The sequence below is a fragment of the Engraulis encrasicolus genome, unplaced genomic scaffold (genome assembly GCF_034702125.1).
Source record: "Engraulis encrasicolus isolate BLACKSEA-1 unplaced genomic scaffold, IST_EnEncr_1.0 scaffold_462_np1212, whole genome shotgun sequence".
Taxonomy (NCBI): domain Eukaryota; kingdom Metazoa; phylum Chordata; class Actinopteri; order Clupeiformes; family Engraulidae; genus Engraulis; species Engraulis encrasicolus.
This window is the reverse complement of record NW_026945767.1, coordinates 15,001-34,026: the sequence shown is the minus strand read 5'-3', so window position 1 is coordinate 34,026 and position 19,026 is coordinate 15,001. Positions and strand designations below refer to the sequence as shown.

The window sequence follows — 19,026 nt, the reverse complement described above, 5'->3', positions numbered from 1 at the left end:
CACACACACACACACACACACACACACACACACCACACACACACACACACACACACACACACACACACACACACAGTCATTCTTGCTCCTCTTCTTTTGCTCTCTTCCTCCTCTCAGGACTCTTCCTTCCTCATTTTTTACTTCTCCTTTTTCCTCTCTAATTCTCTCCATCTCCTTCTTTGTATTTTTTTGCTCTCTTCCGTCTTACAGCCACCCATTTTCTCCCTCCTTAAAGTGGGCCTGTGTTCCTGTCTGCACACAGCTCATGTTCCCTGTCTTTTTGCTCTCTGCCTCCTACCCTCTCTTGCTGCCAGTCGTTCTCTCATCTCTTATGACTGCTATTTTATGTTCTTCTGCTATTCATCGGTGTAGTCTACCTTTTTGAAGTGGATATACTGAATATCCTATCATTTTCTGAAGTGGGTATACTGTATATATTTATCCTATTCTAAATAATGGATCAATCAATCTTAAGTGGGTTGTGAATGGGCTAGCGGTACCCTGGGTACGGGTGAGGCAAGGCTGGACACTTGGAGGTGGAAGGAGGCTCAGGAGGCAAGACGTACAAAAATAGTTTGTGATTTATTTTTTAAAAATTTGCGCATTTCCAAGAATACCCACATGGGGTGCAAAGCAAAAACAGTCCAAAAAAATAAGTGATGAAAAATAATCCAAAAATAATCAAAAATAAACTGAATAAATGTCCAACAAAAATGCAGTGCTATTTGCTATTAGCTTGTAGCCTCTGGTTACTCACAAGCACAAAAAACAATAGCATTTAGCAAAAACAGGTCAGCATAGCATTGTACTCACTTTCCAGAATAGCAGCACAGCATTTAGCTCCTACCCCATGGCCCTCCTGAACAGAAATGAGGCCCTGTTCAAATAGGGAACCTCTCAGTTCCGAATCAGAGCTGAGTGGCTCACCCCATTTCCCCTGTACAGGTAAGTATATCAAACAAAAGTATTTACAAAAGCAATAAACCCCTCTAAACCAAAATAAACATAATCGCGATTATCCACCACCCTAATAGAATCATAACAAAATAACAAAAAGAAAATAAACATACAGATAACTGCGTAATGCACACATTCCCCCCCAATGTTCAAAATGCGCGCTCCCACAGTTACGACGCTGGAGAGAAAACCCCTACTCTCCCAGCGCTCGCGTTTCACACGGCAGTTGTGCTGGAGGCGGCAGACAGGTAAGTTGGTAATGTTTGTGTTCGAGACTATGGGGAAATTAACAGTGGAAAATGTGTGGAAAATGAGACATGGTAGTAGGGCCCTTACTACGTGTCCAAGATGGTGTAAAAGTTACTTTGTGGCAGACGGGAGAAATGATACATGAGTGAGTTTTACTGTCGGGTTTGTGTATGTGGAAACGCCAAACTGCGAGGCTGTTGCAATGGCGCCGCCTCCAAACACTTCCCCGTTTCCCCCCACAAGTCACAAACTTTTCCCAAGTCCTGGAATGTTGCCCAAGTTCACATGAACCACAAAACATTGTCCACCATCAATACATTGTCCATTGAGGGTCCTGGTGCATTTCGTGAGTGTATGTGTGCGAGTGTATGCGAGTCAGTAAATATGAATATGAAATTCGTGTTGCGCTTTGCTTGCGCAAACATAACCAAGGCACCTGCGAGAACCTTGCAAAACGCTACTCTTATAAGAGTTCACAGCGAAGCAGTGAGGAGGGGGGAGATCAACTCCTCACATTTCCCACCCCTTCTGGAGTCTCGACAACTTGGTGGCGAGACAAAAAGTCGGACACGACGTTCTCTTTGCCCGCCCGGTACTGTACCGTGAAACGATACGGCTGCAGAGCCAGGAACCAACGAGTGATGCGGGCGTTGGAGTCTTTCATGCGGCCCAGCCACTGCAGGGCACGGTGGTCCGTCTCTAGGACAAATTCTCTGCCCAGCAAATAGTATTTCAGAGAGTCAAGCGCCCACTTGACTGCCAGGCACTCAAGTTCTGTGACCGCATACCGTGTCTCCCGGGGAAACAGCTTGCGGCTGATGTAGGCCACAGGCTTCTTGTTCTCCCCCTCGCCCTGGAGAAGCACCGCCCCCAGCCCCACTCCAGACGCGTCCGTCTGCAGCGTGAAGGGCTGTGTGAAGTCTGGGCTCTGGAGGACTGGATCGTGACACAGCGCCGACTTCAGGTCCAGAAACGCCTTCTCCTGTTCCGGCCCCCATGGAATGCCGTTGGTGCCTGACTTCCGGGTCAGGTCAGACAACGGAGCTGCTCGCCGGGAGAAGTTCGGCACGAACCGGCGATACCAGCCCACCAAGCCCAGAAAAGACCGGATGTCTTTCTTGGTCCGGGGCCTGGGGCAGTCCAGTACCGCCTGGACCTTGTCGACCTGCGGCCGGATGACCCCCCGGCCGATCACGTGGCCCAGGTATTGCACCTCCTCCCGGGCCAAGGCGCACTTGAGCGGGTGGATGGTGAGCCCGGCCTCCTGGACGCGGCGGAGCACGTCACCCAGGTGACGCAGATGTTCTTCCCAGGAGTTGCTGAAGACCACGATATCGTCCAGATAGGCCGCTGCGTACTGGTCAGTGCCGGACAACACACTGTCCATCAGCCGTTGAAACGTGGCCAACGCCCCCTGCAGTCCAAACGGCATGACCACGAACTGGAAGAGTCCCTGGGGTGTGCGAAAGGCTGTGCACGGTCTGGCTTCCTGGGTCAGGGGGACCTGCCAGTATCCTTTGCACAGGTCCAGGGTGGTGATGAAGGTCGCTTTCCCCAGTCGCTCGATTAAGTCCTCAAGTCGTGGCATGGGGTAAGCGTCAAACTTGGACTGAGCATTGACGCGCCGAAAGTCTATGCAAAACCGCATAGTGCCATCTTTCTTTGGCACCAGCACAATCGGGTTACTCCACTCACTGGTTGAGCGCTCGATCACCCCCATCGCCAACATCTCCTCCACCTCAGCCTTGAGGTGAGGCAGCAGGCGTTCGGGGACCCGGTACATCCTCTGACGTAATGGGGTTGTGTCCTTCAGAGGAATGGGGTGCTCCACCAGTGTGGTGTAGCCTGGCCTCTCCTGGAAAAGGCCAGCTGGGATGATCCGTGCCAGCTCCTCCTGCTGGCGGGTGGACAGGTGGGACAGGTCAACAGTTGCCGACTGCTGGCCCGTTGGGAAGAATTGCTCTGGCGTCTCTTCCTCCTCCGCCACCGCCTGCACCCGGAGCTGCAGACTGATGTCCCGGTCATGCCATTCCTTCAGGAGGTTGACATGAAACACCTGGGTTGGCTTTCTTTTCCCAGGGAGGTTGATTTCGTAGGTAGCTGGACCCATCTGCTGGACCACCTCGTACGGCCCCTGCCACTTGGCCAGGAGCTTCTGCTCAGAGGTGGGTAGCAGCAGCAGAACTTTCTGGCCAGGCCGGAGCTGTCGTTGCCGGGCAGACCTGTCGTACCAGGCCTTCTGCTGCGTTTGGGCCTGCTCCATGTTCTCCCGCACCATCTCAGCCATCTCCTCCATCTTGTCCCTCATCTGAAGGACATGGGCCAAGACGCTGCGGGTCTGTGGAGTTGCTGGTCCCTCCCAGGTCTCTCTCAAGACGTCCAGTGGCCCCCTCACCTGCCTGCCGTAGAGCAGCTCAAACGGTGAAAAGCCGGTGGACGCCTGGGGCACCTCTCTATATGCAAAGAGAAGGTACGGCAACCAGCGGTCCCAGTCCTTGCCGTTAGCTGCTACAAACTTTCTTAGCATGGCCTTGAGAGTCTGATTGTAGCGCTCGACAAGGCCATCTGTCTGAGGGTGGTATGGGGTGGTCCGGATGCCCTTGATGCCAAGCAGGCGGTAAACCTGCTTCATAGTACGGGACAGGAAGGCTGTGCCCTGGTCAGTCAGCACTTCCTGGGGGATGCCTACTCTAGAAAAGAGCTGAAGTAGGGCCTGGGCAATGGGACGGGCAGCTATTTTGCGGAGAGGGAAGGCCTCTGGGTAGCGTGTCGCGTAATCACAGATGACTAGAATGTATTTATGGCCACTCTGGGTTCTCTCTAGGGGGCCTACAAGGTCCATAGCAATGCGGCTAAAGGGGGTCTCGATAACAGGCAGGGGCAGTAGGGGATAAGGGGTTGTCTTGCGCTTTGAGGTTATCTGACAGGTTTCGCAACTCTTGCAGTACTTTTGCACAGCTGTATAGAGCCCTGGCCAATAAAACCTAGCTGATATCCTGTCGTAGGTCTTCGTCAGGCTGAGGTGTCCAGACCACGGGATGTCATGCCCCATTTCTAACACCCTCCCCCTGAGTTTCGTAGGTACCACCAACTGCTCTGGCCTGCCCTCTGCTGCATGGTGATACCAGAGACCCTCTCTCACCACATAGTATTCCCCAGACAAGTTGGGAACAACATCCGCACCGTCACTGTCTTTGGAAGCTTGCTCAAACGCTACCTTCAGTGTGTCATCCTCTCTCTGCATCTGCTCAAAATTCTCTGGGACCTCATCAACGTCAATATCAAAACAGCAGTCAGTCACATCATTTTCAATGCTGCCTACAAGTCTGGCCTGCCTACGCTGCCGTCAAGTCCGTCTGGTCTTCACTCAAGCTGGGGGGGTCGATATCAGCATCGGCACAGGCCAACTCGTTCATGTGTTCAGCAGTCATGTCATCGTCTTTATCGGTCTCTTGGGCCTGCTTTTTACGCTGGGCCCGAGTCATAACCAGGTTCACCGGTTTTGTGCTCTGCAGAAGATCAGGGAGCACCACAATATCCTGGCCAACAACTACTGGGTGACTAAGTCTCTCCACAACACCCACAGTAACTTGGTAGGTCATACCCTGCACTTCCAAGTAAACTTCAGCAACAGGATATTCGTGTTCATCCCCATTAACACACATTACCCGCAGACTCCTCCCCCCTATGTAATCCCGTTTCTCCACTAGGTGGGGCTGTACAAGTGTCTGTGTGCTGCCAGAATCTAAGAGGGCCAATGCGTGCTTGCCATTTACCGTCACAGTCATTGTCTGAACCTTTCCCATGTAGCCTGCACTACACTCACCAGGTCTTGGGATACAGCTATGACTGGAGTATTTGGGCTTCCTATAGGGACAGTCATACTTCATGTGGCCTTCTTGTTTACAGTAGTGGCACACTATGGGGCCACCAGGTCTTTGGGCAGGGCCAGAGTTGGGCTTGAACTGAGGCTGGGGCTTTGCGCTGGGGCTTGGGCTTTGGGCTGGGGCAGAGCTAGGGACAGGCATCTTTCTGGGCACAGCTGTCGTTGGACCACCCCCATAACCAAACCCCTCAGACTTACCCCTCGGCGCTGGATGCGTGTAGGCCTCCTGGCGGAAGTTCTTGGCTCCCCGACGAGCCGCCATGTAGTTCTCCACAAGATCCGCCGCTCCCTGGCCGTCCTGGGGGTTGCGCTCCCTCACCCAGACGCGGATGTCTGGCGCCAGGGTGCGAAGGAACTGTTCCAAGATCAGCACCTCCGACACTTCTTCAACCGTCTTCCCAGACGGTCTAATCCATTTTTGGAACAGGTCTTTGAGGCGGGTGTAGAGCTCGCGGGGGGTCTCTTCCGATCGTACGTCAGGCTCCCGGAAGCGCCTCCGGTAGACTTCCTCGCTGATCTCGTACTTCAGAAGTATGGCCTCCTTCACACGATCGTAGTCCATTGCTTGATCCATGTCCATTGCCACATAGGCACAGCGGGCTTTCCCGGTGAGATAGGGCACCAGAGACACGGCCCAGTCTTCCTTCGGCCAGCGGTATGCTGTGGCCAGGCGCTCAAAGGTTGTGAGGAACTGCTCGATGTCATCACTGTCCTCGAGCTTGGGGATGGCACTTCTGGACCACGTCATCGGTGCTGCTGGTGCTGCCGGGCGAGCGGGCGCTGGTGCTGGAACTGGAACTGGAACTGGAACTGGTGCTGCTGCTGGAACTGGAACTGGCGGTGGAACTGGAACTGGCGGTGGAACTGGAACTGGCGGTGGAGTTGGCGCTGGAACTGCCGCTGGCGCTGGAACTGCCGCTGGAGCTGGAACCTCTGCCGCTGGAGCTGGAACTGCCGCTGGAGCTGGAACCTCTGCCGCTGGAGCTGGAGCTGGAACCTCTGCCGCTGGTTGTGGATCCTGGTGTGGCGTTGGTCTGCGGTCCACATCCTCCCTCAGCTGGTTCAGCTGCTGTTGGACACTCTGCCAGCGCGTCTCCTGCGATTGTAGAGCCCTCTCCAGCAGTTGGCGCAGAATCCCGATCTCTGACTCATCTGGCTGGGACGCCGCACCCCTGGTGGTCTGGGATGTTGCACCCACGGTGGTCTGCTGCGCCTCCTCCAGGGACACCTCCTCCACGCCGGTCGGCTCACGGGTCAGTCTCTGGTCTTCCATCCTTAGCCAGGTACTGACACGGTTCACTCTTCGGCTCCCTCTGCCTCGGCGGTATGCCCCTCGTCTTCCGCCTCTCCTGTCCAGCCTCCTCAAAAAAAGGCGTAACACCCAACACTTCTGACACCAAATGTGAATGGGCTAGCGGTACCCTGGGTACGGGTGAGGCAAGGCTGGACACTTGGAGGTGGAAGGAGGCTCAGGAGGCAAGACGTACAAAAATAGTTTGTGATTTATTTTAAAAATGTGCGCAGTTCCAAGAATACCCACATGGGGTGCAATGCAAAAACAGTCCAAAAAATAAGTGATGAAAAATAATCCAAAAATAATCAAAAATAAACTGAATAAATGTCCAACAAAAATGCAGTGCTATTTGCTATTAGCTCGTAGCCTCTGGTTACTCACAAGCACAAAAAAACAATAGCCTTTAGCAAAAACAGGTCAGCATAGCATTGTACTCACTTTCCAGAATAGCAGCACAGCATTTAGCTCCTACCCCATGGCCCTCCTGAACAGAAATGAGGCCCTGTTTAAAAAGGAAACCTCTCCCTTCTAAATTAGCCAATCAGAGCCGAGTGGCTCACCCCATTTCCCATTAACAGGTAAGTATATCAAAGAAAAGTATTTACATAAACAATAAACCCCTCTAAACCAAAATAAACATAATCGCGATTATCCACCACCATAATAGAATCATAACAAATTAACAAAAAGAAAATAAACATACAGATAGCTGCACAATGCACACATTCCCCCCAATGTTCAAAATGCGCGCTCCCACAGTTCCGAGGCTGGAGAGAAAACCCCTCCTCTCCCAGCGCTCGCGTTTCACACGGCAGTTGTGCTGGAGGCGGCAGACAGGTAAGTTGGTAATGTTTGTGTTCGAGACTATGGGGAAATTAACAGTGGAAAATGTGTGGAAAATGAGACATGGTAGTAGGGCCCTTACTACGTGTCAAAGATGGTGTAAAAGTTACTTTGTGGCAGACGGGAGAAATGATACATGAGTGAGTTTCACTGTCGGGTTGTGTATGGAGAGAGATCAGTATCATTATTAAGAAATGAATGTCACACCACTCACCAATATATTTCGTGATCCACAAACAAATGTAATAACATTCGCAAATATAATTCATACATTTCATGATCCACAAACAAATGTAACAACATTCACAAATATAATTCATGATGCACAAATGAATGTAACCCCATTCACAAATGCCAGCGCAGTTCTATTAATTTGCAAACCGGTCTACATATATTCGCAAGCCCTATACATATTTGTGACTTCCATTGTATTTGTGTGTGGATTTTTGAGACTGTCCTGACGGTATTTGACACACAAATGTGCTCAGCCAATCACATCAGCCGGCGTTCGAGCGTAAGGTTGAAGACATTGCGCTTCTATTACGCAGAGAAGGCTACTAGTGCTAAGCCACCATAGATCTGTATAAATAACTGGAAGTAGAGCCATTACTGAAGTGCTCCCTGACGTAAACTCGGAAGCGTATGAAGTTACTGACTTTCACATCATCTTTGTACAAATATGTCTGGATCTGGACTAACGTGTGCCGTAATCGGATGTCACAATAACAGCAGAAAGCTAAAAATGTGGAAAAAGAGCGTATGTGCGCTTCATAGTCCACAGTTTAAAGAGGATTGTCCTTGTTGTGTGCCCTACGGTGTACACCGCTTCCCCGGCCGTGCTGAGGATGAAGACATTCGCAAGATGTGGATTAAAAACGTACACCGAAAGGACTTTGCCCCCAAACAAGTATTCAAGGGTATGTATTCTTATTTCTAGGTGGTTAGTGTAGTTAAGTATTGTAAGCCAGTGTCTATGTAACATAAACTGGTGGCAACAATTATTTAATAGCTTGGCTAGCTAATTCTAGTTACTATTATTTAGCATTCTTTCATTAATACCTAAGTTTCCCCAGGAGTGGGAAGAGCACCATGAGCCCCATGGTTATCTGTGCTGTGTGTCATGGTACATTTGTGTGCTTATTTTCGATTATTTGTGTATGTGTGCCCTTTGAAATGAAAATGTGACCCTGGCAACTTAGCTAATTATTTTGTTATGCTAGCGGAGTTTTGGCAAGGCTAGCCAGGTTACACTGACTTTAATAAGAAGTCAGGCTAGGTTTTGGTAGCACCATGAGCCCCATGGTTATCTGTGCTGTGTGCCATGGTACATTTCTGTGTTTATTTACGATTATTTGTGTATGTGTGCCCTTTGAAATGGAAATGTGACCCTGGCAATTTAGCTAATTCTTTTGTTATGCTAGCGGAGTTTTGGCAAAGCTAGCCAGGTTGTGTGACTGACTTTAATAAGAAGTCAGGCTAGGTTTTGGTAGCTTTTGTTTTGTCCATAACCTAGCCCAATTTTATTTTCATCTCATAAATCGACCAGCATGTTTGTATTTGTAATAATGTTTGCCATTCTATTGGAAATAAAGTGGTGGGGACAAGCTAGGTTCATCTCAAACGTGGTAGGCCTATGGACATGTCCCCAACACCCAGACTGAAAATTACACCCAGACTGAAAATAACCCTTCCTCAACAAAAGATAATTTTCGCTATCCAACCTCAGTGTACATGTCTTGCTTTGTCCTGTATTTTGTCTAATGTCTGTGAGAATGACTGCAGCCATGGCAAAGATAATTTTCTGTTTCATGTGTAACAGCCAATTATATATATTTTTTTATCTCATCTTATTCCCACCCTCCTTAGGTGTGTGCGGAGTACACTTCCCTGACGGCAGACCAACGCAGGAACACCCATATCCCATAATATGGGATATGAATATAGTGTAAGTTTACATGTATATAACAAATAACTTAGGTGTTTTTTTCTTAATTACCTTAACCATATGTTGTTAAAGTACTTTTGGAGCGATTTGCCTCCAGACGTTAGACTCTCTCCCATCTGCCACTACTTTTTAATCTAGGCTAAAATAAAAATAAAAAATAAAAATAAAAAAAACACACACACACATTTTCTTAACTTAGTTCTTGACTCTTAGTTGTTATGCTTTCTCTCCTTAAGGCACTGCTTTTATGTACCTACATTGCCTTTCAACACTTGTGTCTTATTATTCCATGCAAGAGTCTACATCTGCTAATTGTAATATAATGCAATGTGAAGTGAGATTTAAAGTGTTCTGTAGGACAGTGGCGTTGTAATTAACTGTTTTTAAAAGCTGTTGGTGTTTTTTGTTCCTTCTTATATTTATTCTCAGAAAGCACCATCATGTGGAAGACCACCCCCAAAGAGATGTCTCCAGCCCCCAACAGAGAGACTTGGATTAATGTTGAGAGGATTATTGTTCAATACGGTGTAGAAACACTTGGTTCAGTTATATGTATATATCTATCATCTTTCAAGAAATCCTTCATCCCCTCAGCTGTGACCATACTGAACAAGAGATGAACTGTCCAGCTGCAGCATGCATGTATTGTGTGGTCTTGTCTTTTTTTTTTTTGGTCAAGCCTTGTCTAATGTCTGTGAGAATCACTGAAGCCACGCCAAAGACAATTTTCTTTTTCATGGGTGTAACAGACAATTAAGTTTTATCTAATCTAATCATATCAATGAGAATCAGTGCACCTGACAAAGGTATGACATACCGTATACTGTAGGCTTAAATGCTAAAGAAAAATGAATTAACCTGGCGGTTTTGAATTGTTTATTTACACAGTTATTAAAATGCATACAGATAGTGAATTTAATATAGTTCAATACTGTGTGCTTACTTGATGGTGTTTTTTTTATATGTGCTGAACTGAAAAACAACCTAGCTACTTGTGCTCAATATCCAACTGCAGCATTGTAGTTGCAGGTGGGGGGTGGTGGTTGTTCAAATTTGACACACACCTTACATTGGTCCACTTTACAAATGGCCCCATACACTAAATGACTCTTGCTGGTGTGTTTTTTACTAGGCAACTTGTTATTAATCACTAATGTTCTTAATGTCATTTCAATGCAGCTCTTTGTGAGAAATCTGGGCAGCCATGGCCTAGTGCAGGGATGTCAAACTCAGGCCCGGGGGCCAAATCTGGCCCGCAGAGTCATTTCATTTGGCCCGTAAGATCATTTCAAATGTGTATTACAGTTGGCCCACATACACCATTAATATATAGCATAAGACCTGAACATAAAATGTAATGTGTCAAAAAAAATATGAGTGGGCTGGGCATAGGCCAGTAAAACAGCTCACACTACTGCAACAGAGTATCTGCAGGCACATTTGAACAACGATGGGAATCTGTTTGTGAAATTTAATTATGAGATTAAGTGTGTTTGCACAATTTTAGGCCGTTGTAAATATTGAGTTTGGCCCGCGACTTTGTTCCAGATTTGTATTTTGGCCCTCTGTGAGTTTGAGTTTGACACCCCTGGCCTAGTGGTTAGAGAGTTGGTCTTTCAATCTAGGGGTTGCTGGTTCGAATCCCCCACGACCTCTCCCTACACCTCCATCCATGGCTGAAGTGCCCTTGAGCAAGTCACCTAACCCCACATTACTCCAGGGACTGTAACCAATACCCTGAAAAATAATAGTTGTAAGTCGCTTTGAACAAATGAAAGCGTCAGCTAAGTGAAATGTAATGTAATGTAAAATCTTGCTGCAGTGTGTTGTGGAATAGACACAGGAGCTGACCTGTGGTGTCCAGTCTTAACAGAGAGCTGGTGCCACTGTCACACATTCAATTTAATTAATCATTATCCCCCTTATATTGATTGGGAAATGTTATACTGGCTTTTTTTCATTACCTCCTGACTATACCAGACATCATTTTTATCATTACCTCTGCCACATAATATGTGATTGAGTTTTGCAGTCTGTCTGTTTGTTCATCGCTGGGTGCACAGCTTGCCACTAAGGGGCGCCAAATCCTTACTTATTGCTGGAGACGCTACCACAAGGAGAGGACGGGAGGTGATGTCTTCTAAAAGGGCTGTGGTTAAGTAGCCTAAGCAATCAGCTGGTGCAACCCACTGTCTTAACACTGCCTCAAAATATCAGTTCTTGCAAGGCACGATTTACATGGTGAAATTAATGACATGTTGAGGCCAACAAGGCTTTATTTTATCAGTTAGAGGGACACTGTGCAGGAAATGGTCAAAAAGGGTACTGCAACTATGCTGCTCATTGTAACTGGGTTGCCTATTGCCAAATTTGATCTTTTCATGATAGTTTACTAAATAATAAACTCAGATTTTCTGTTATGGCCCAAGTACAGTCCTTTTTGCAGCTAAAAATGGCTATTTCTGGAAATTCAAAATGGCGGACAATGATGGAGGAGATCCCCCTTTGTATGTATGAAAAGTGCAATTTTTCCAGTCATAATGAATACTTAGAATTTGATGGTGGTGGTAAGTATTCATGAAAAAGGTAACATTAGTGAATGAGTAGCATGAATTCTGGAAATAAACAACTATAAATCTTGCAGTGTCCCTTTAATGACAGAGGTTTTTTTTTAAAAAAAAAAAACACACACACACACACACACACCTTGCTTTCTGATCAGGCCTAGCCTAGAGAGAGAGAGTTTCCCTATTGCCAAGGCGGCCACCTTGACCTGAAAAGATAAAGATTCCCTGTTGTTAACGTAGGCCTAATTTCTAAAGATAGATATAGATACATATGCATGCCTGGTTTTAAATTAACAACCGGTCAAATGCTGGTGATAATTCAGGTTCTTAATTCATTCGGCAGTTATATTTTCTTTGTTTTGTTTTTACTTTGTTACAGTTTTTGCCTAGGCTACTGCTTAAACACTAAAGGCTGATGACCAAAGTAGCATATTGTTCAGTTGTTGGTACTATAACACATGCTGCTTTACCTTAATCAAAAGTCTAGCATTACACTTTCATACCAGCTTTGCAAAGCACTTGTTCCTTTACGCAACACACACACTCCGGCTGTCTGCACACCATTTTATACACAAGACACTTTGTTCAAAAGTAAATTCTCAGAGTGTCATTGTGAAAACACGTCTGTTAAAAAAAACAAAACGCACTGGATGTATGACGAGATTTAGACACAGACAATAAAACACATGCACTGTTTTCAACCATTTGATGATCTGGCTATTAGGCCCATGTCCCCCGGCGCTGTTGAGTTTCAGCAACTTCTGAATGTGTGCTCTGAGTATGGGGTTGAGTTTGATGTAGGCCTACAGTACAATGCAAAAAAGTGTTATCAGGGTTCCCACTCTAATTCAGATATAAAATTCCATGATTTTCCATGACTTTCCAGAACCAAAAAAGCTGAATTTCCATGACCACTTCCGTAAAAAAAAGACGTTCAAACGTTTTAAAAAGTGTAAAAACTGAAGATTATCTTCACCCCTCGAGTTCAGTGGGCTCATTGCATTCTACAATGTTGCACATTACAGTGCGAAACCAAACCGTCTGTGGCGAAGCGATGAAGTATAATCAGTGAGAAACAATGTTATACGCCAAACAAAAAGGTTTTTGCTTCTAAACAGCTGTTAAGAAAATTCCATGATATTCCATGACTGTGCATTCAAAATTTTCAAATTCCATGACTTTCCATGACTGGAAAAACTTTTATGAAATTCCATGATATTCCAGAAATTCCATGACCCATGGGAACCTTGGTTATGTTCAGGATCTTAAGTCTTTCCAACGTTTTACCTGTCAGGGCAATCACTGTGTGTCAAGCAGTACAAAATATCTTGGGCATAGTATCGCTGACAAGTTGGAAGATGATGCTGACATGTAGGCCTACAGACAGGGACAAGTGTAGTGTATGCCAAACATGTTTGTAAGATTTCAAGAAGGTTACACAGGCCTGCACAAATAGTCAAAATGTCATCAACATGTTTTAATCAACCTGGAATTACATTACTCAAAATTTTGAAGCATTTTAACCTTCTTATTGCACGTTCAACATGAATTCGGACATTGGCGAGACGGCGGGTTCCTGTGACTTCATGTTCTGATAGTTGTGTACATCCACGTGTAAATGCTGGAATAGCCAATGTCACTCCTGGAGGAAGAACATCTCCAATTGTGAATCCCCGGTCTGTCAAAATCTGATCACCAGAAATCCACAGTTTAAGATAAAAGTGTCACTAGCTCTGCCACCAAACAGTTTTGACACATACATCACAAAACCATTGGGGGCTATGCAATAGAGGACTTTGTAGGTGTTGTGATGCTTATAGTTGCTGTATGTTTTTGCTCTTTTCCCCAAGTTCTTCGGTCTTTGGACAAATATTTCAGTGCAATCTATGATGCATGTTGCATTGGGATAGTGTTCAAGAAAACTTGAGGGTCTTACTCTATTCAGAGTGTCTCGAGGGAGCCAAAAAATAAGATTTTCCCTTGTGAAATTGGCAAGTGTTGCTCTCCACATTGCGGACATATCACAGGCCAAGCCGAAGCCTCATTAGGACCAGCACTTAGCTGTTCATGGACTGGTAATTTGAACGTCTTCGACTGTGGAAGAAAGCCAATGATGGTGTTCAAAAGTTGCCAAAAGCTGATGATGTCTAGTCCAGTGTAAAGTTTTGACACTTTATCATCCATGTCATGATCTGACAGTGATGGTGTAGGATCGGTTTGTGTGCTTGCATCTTTTGTTGACTTCATCGAACAACAATCATGATCACTACGCTCTGGCCACTGAGTGCCAACATCACATTGGTGTGGAGACAGACTATCCTCCAAGCTATGCCCTACTTCGGTGTCAGAATCTGTCACAGGAGGCTCATCACATGGTCTCTCTGTTGGGGGCTGGAGACATCTCCTCTTTGGGGTGGTCTTCCACATGACGGTGCTTTCTGAGAATAAATATAAGAAGGAACAAAAAACACCAACAGCTTTTAAAAACAGTTAATTACAACGCCACTGTCCTACAGAACACTTTAAATCTCACTTCACATTGCTTTATATTACAATTAGCAGATGTAAACTCTTGCATGGAATAATAAGACACAAGTGTTGAAAGGCAATTTAGGTACATAAAAGCAGTGGCTTAAGGAGAGAAAGCATAACAACTAAGAGTCAAGAACTAAGTTAAGAAAATGTGTGTGTGTCTTTTTTATTTTTATTTTTTATTTTTATTTTAGCCTAGATTAAAAAGTAGTGGCAGATGGGAGAGAGTCTAACGTCTGGAGGCAAATCGCTCCAAAAGTACTTTAACAACATATGGTTAAGGTAATTAAGAAAAAAGCACTTAAGTTATTTGTTATATACATGTAAACTTACACTATATTCATATCCCATATTATGGGATATGGGTGTTCCTGCGTTGGTCTGCCGTCAGGGAAGTGTACTCCACACACCTAAGGAGGGTGGGAATAAGATGAGATAAAAAAATATATAATTGGCTGTTACACATGAAACAGAAAATTATCTTTGCCATGGCTGCAGTCATTCTCACAGACATTAGACAAAATACAGGACAAAGCAAGACATGTACACTGAGGTTGGATAGCGAAAATTATCTTTTGTTGAGGAAGGGTTATTTTCAGTCTGGGTGTAATTTTCAGTCTGGGTGTTGGGGGACATGTCCATAGGCCTACCACTTTTGAGATGAACCTAGCTTGTCCCCACCACTTTATTTCCAATAGAATGGCAAACATTATTACAAATACAAACATGCTGGTCGATTTATGAGATGAAAATAAAATTGGGGTAGGTTATGGACAAAACAAAAGCTACCAAAACCTAGCCTGACTTCTTATTAAAGTCAGTCACACAACCTGGCTAGCTTTGCCAAAACTCCGCTAGCATAACAAAAGAATTAGCTAAATTGCCAGGGTCACATTTCCATTTCAAAGGGCACACATACACAAATAATCGTAAATAAACACAGAAATGTACCATGGCACACAGCACAGATAACCATGGGGCTCATGGTGCTACCAAAACCTAGCCTGACTTCTTATTAAAGTCAGTGTAACCTGGCTAGCCTTGCCAAAACTCCGCTAGCATAACAAAATAATTAGCTAAGTTGCCAGGGTCACATTTTCATTTCAAAGGGCACACATACACAAATAATCGAAAATAAGCACACAAATGTACCATGACACACAGCACAGATAACCATGGGGCTCATGGTGCTCTTCCCAATCCTGGGGAAACTTAGGTATTAATGAAAGAATGCTAAATAATAGTAACTAGTGTTAGCTAGCCAAGCTAAATAATTGTTGCCACCAGTTTACATAGACACTGGCTTACAATACTTAACTACACTAACCACCTAGAAATAAAAATACATACCCTTGAATACTTGTTTTGGGGGCAAAGTCCTTTCGGTGTACGTTTTTAATCCACATCTTGCGAATGTCTTCATCCTCAGCACGGCCGGGGAAGCGGTGTACACCGTAGGGCACACAACATGGACAATCCTCTTTAAACTGTGGACTATGAAGCGCACATACGCTCTTTTTCCACATTTTTAGCTTTCTGCTGTTATTGTTACATCCGATTACGGCACACGTTAGTCCAGATCCAGACATATTTGTACAAAGATGATGTGAAAGTCAGTAACTTCATACGCTTCCGAGTTTACGTCAGGGAGCACTTCAGTAATGGCTCTACTTCCAGTTATTTATACAGATCTATGGTGGCTTCGCACTAGTAGCCTGCTCTGCGTAATAGAAGCGCAATGTCTTCAACCTTACGCTCGAACGCCGGCTGATGTGATTGGCTGAGCACATTTGTGTGTCAAATACCGTCAGGACAGTCTCAAAAATCCACACACAAATACAATGGAAGTCACAAATATGTATAGGGCTTGCGAATATATGTAGACCGGTTTGCAAATTAATAGAACTGCGCTGGCATTTGTGAATGGGGTTACATTCATTTGTGCATCATGAATTATATTTGTGAATGTTGTTACATTTGTTTGTGGATCACGAAATATATGAATTATATTTGCGAATGTTATTACATTTGTTTGTGGATCACGAAATATATTGGTGAGTGGTGTGACATTCATTTCTTAATAATGATACTGATCTCTCTCCATAGGTTGTGTGTGTGAAAACGCCAAACTGCGAGGCTGTTGCAATGGCGCCGCCTCCAAGCACTTCCCCGTTTCTCCCCACAAGTTCACAAACTTTCCCCAAGTGTTGACATGTTGCCAAAATTCACATGAACCACAAAACATTGTCCACAATCATTGCAGTTGTCCATCAAAGTCCTGGTGCATTTCGTGAGTGTATGCGAGTCAGTATATATAAATATGAAATCCGCGTTGCACTTTGCTTGCGCCACCGTAACCAAGGCACCTGCGAGAACCTTGCAAAACGCTACTCTTATAAGAGTTCACAGCGAAGCAGTGAGGAGAGGGGAGATCAACTCCTCACATGGGTATACTGAAGCCCCTAAAATTTAGAAGTGTGTATACTCCGTATACCTGCGTTCTACGTAGACTACACCACTGCTGCTATTGTATGTGGGTCTATAGTCTACTTCTTTTTTTTCCTAGCTTCTTTTTGACTGTAATGTCTACCGAATGGACAACCATCCATACATGGTGCGAGTGATCTACAGCGTCTTGGTCCACTGCGTGATCTTTGCTGGTCTTATCCTACCGGCAAGATCACTACCATGCTTCTTTTGCCGCGCCAAATTTCTGTTGCTACTGCAAATTCCTGTTGCTAAACGCGACAATGCTCTGCATTGCCCTGACCAAAACCATGCCTAACCCTAACCTGTCACCAAAGCAACATTTCTGCCACTTTACTTTTGCCAAGGACAGCCAAACAAGCAAGGGAGATGGCGAAAATGTGCCCTGACCAAAACAATGCCTAAACCTATTCTGTGCCATGTTGCGTAGCCTCTTACTACAGCAGGGGTCGCCGGCGACCCTATTCACGTGCTGACAATGCTTAACTACATCATAACTACATTGCCATGACATACAGAGACCCATAGTGCTGCGCTAAGGGGTGAAGGCCTTAGTACATGTTGGTTGTTTACACTTCTAGGTTGTGTGCCATAATGCATGCAGTACTGAAGAGGAGCCCTTGCTGTTTTCCCCATGTTGCCTGGAAGCCACACCATGGGCCGGGGCTCTGCCTGCAGCCAAAAGCCTCGCAGGCACTCTGCGGTTCTTGGACGCTCTACAGCGCATACTGGGTGCACACAAAATATACAAGTTGGATCTTGAGGCAAGCTACCCTGATGGGGAGTCTCGCCTCAGAAAACCTTTAAACTATAGTGCCTCACAGCCCTGTATATAGGCCTATAGAAAGTAAAAGTACATTTGTGGTGTGAGTACAACACTACCTAACCAGTTATACTAATTAACACCAGCTATTCCATTGTACCTAATTAGGTGGCTAGATGTTGTTGTTGTTGTTATGTTTTTGGTCGCGTTGGTTTGTCTGTCTGTCTGTCTGTCTGTCTGTCAGTCTGTCTGTCTGTTTGTGATCGGATTTGGCTGAAACTTTGTGGAGTTGTTGGAAATGACCAAGGAACAGGTGATTGAGTTGGTGGTGATCCGGATCATGAACCGGAAGCAGGACTTTTTTTAAGCTGCTTCACCATTGCTAGCATACAAATCTAGACAACCCTAGTGACCGCAAATTGAGTTGCGAGACAGGGTGAATGACGACATTCAGGTTTCTACAAAAAGAAGGCAGAAAGACAAAAATTGGGTGTCATAGTGAAATGCTCTAACAAACAGCTTCCTTGGCGTGTGTGTGTGTGTGTGTGTGTGTGTGTGTGTGTGTGTGTGTGTGTGTGTGTGTGTGTGTGTGTGTATCTGTGTGTGTGTGTCCTCTCGCTGAACCTACTCTGAGAGATTTAGTAACGCCTGGCTTCCATTTATTTCATATTTCTCCTCTTTCTTTCACTCCCCCCCACCCCCATCCTCACCCCCCCTTCTCAGCCAGCAACCCCCATCCCCTCGTCAACCACACTTCACCCCCCTCCTCAACCACCTCATTTGTTTCACCCCCCCCCCAAAAAAAAAAAAAAAAACTCCAAAAAAATGACAGTCACGCCGTGCGTTCCACCACTGCAGAAGAGGGGGAAAGCACTATGTTATTTTTGGCACGGGACGTGGGGATGTGGGTTACTCTTTTTTTTCTCTCTTTTTCTTCCCTTCCCTCCATCATCTCCCTCACCTTCTCTCCACCCGTCTCCCTCCCTCTCCATCCTTCTCTTTCTCTCTCTCCCTCTCTGCCCCTCCCCTCCTCTCTTTCCCTCCCTCACTCTCTCTTTCCATTCATCTTTTTCTCTCTCGGTCTATCTCTCTCTCTCCCTTCATCCCTCCCCATAGCAGACTGTCGGCTTCCAGGTGACATCGACAAAACCTGAGAGTTCCGCTCCTGGTCACATGTCACATGGCATCGACTCCCATCCGTCCGTCAATCAATCAATCAATCAATCAATCAATCAATCAATCAATCAATCAATCAATCAATCAATCAATCAATCTCCCTGATGACAGAGTAAATAAACATCAAAAGACAGCTCATAGACACATGCACACACAATACACACATACACACGCACACGCACACGCACACACACACACACACACACACCCTGTGCATACTAAAGAGCTGTTATGTGACAGGACCTGACCTGGCTGGATTCCTTGCATTCCTCACTAAAGCCGGATCACCTTAATGGCTGCCAGCTCCAGTTGAACTGCACCTGCATG

General features: G+C 45.7%; 2 long non-coding RNA genes across 2 annotated transcripts; one reads left to right on the top strand and one right to left on the bottom strand.

Moving 5' to 3' along the window:
- The first annotated feature begins 7,402 nt into the window (after positions 1-7,402).
- On the top strand, positions 7,403-12,410 carry LOC134444121 (uncharacterized). The gene is made up of 3 exons (XR_010033882.1): positions 7,403-8,146; positions 9,096-9,174; positions 9,604-12,410. It is a non-coding gene; the product is annotated as an uncharacterized LOC134444121 (long non-coding RNA).
- A 1,364-nt stretch (positions 12,411-13,774) lies between these two features.
- Positions 13,775-16,235, bottom strand: LOC134444123 (uncharacterized). Its single transcript, XR_010033883.1, has 3 exons — positions 15,624-16,235; positions 14,607-14,683; positions 13,775-14,179 (listed from the first exon to the last, which is right to left on the bottom strand). It is a non-coding gene; the product is annotated as an uncharacterized LOC134444123 (long non-coding RNA).
- Between the last annotated feature and the right edge of the window lie 2,791 nt (positions 16,236-19,026).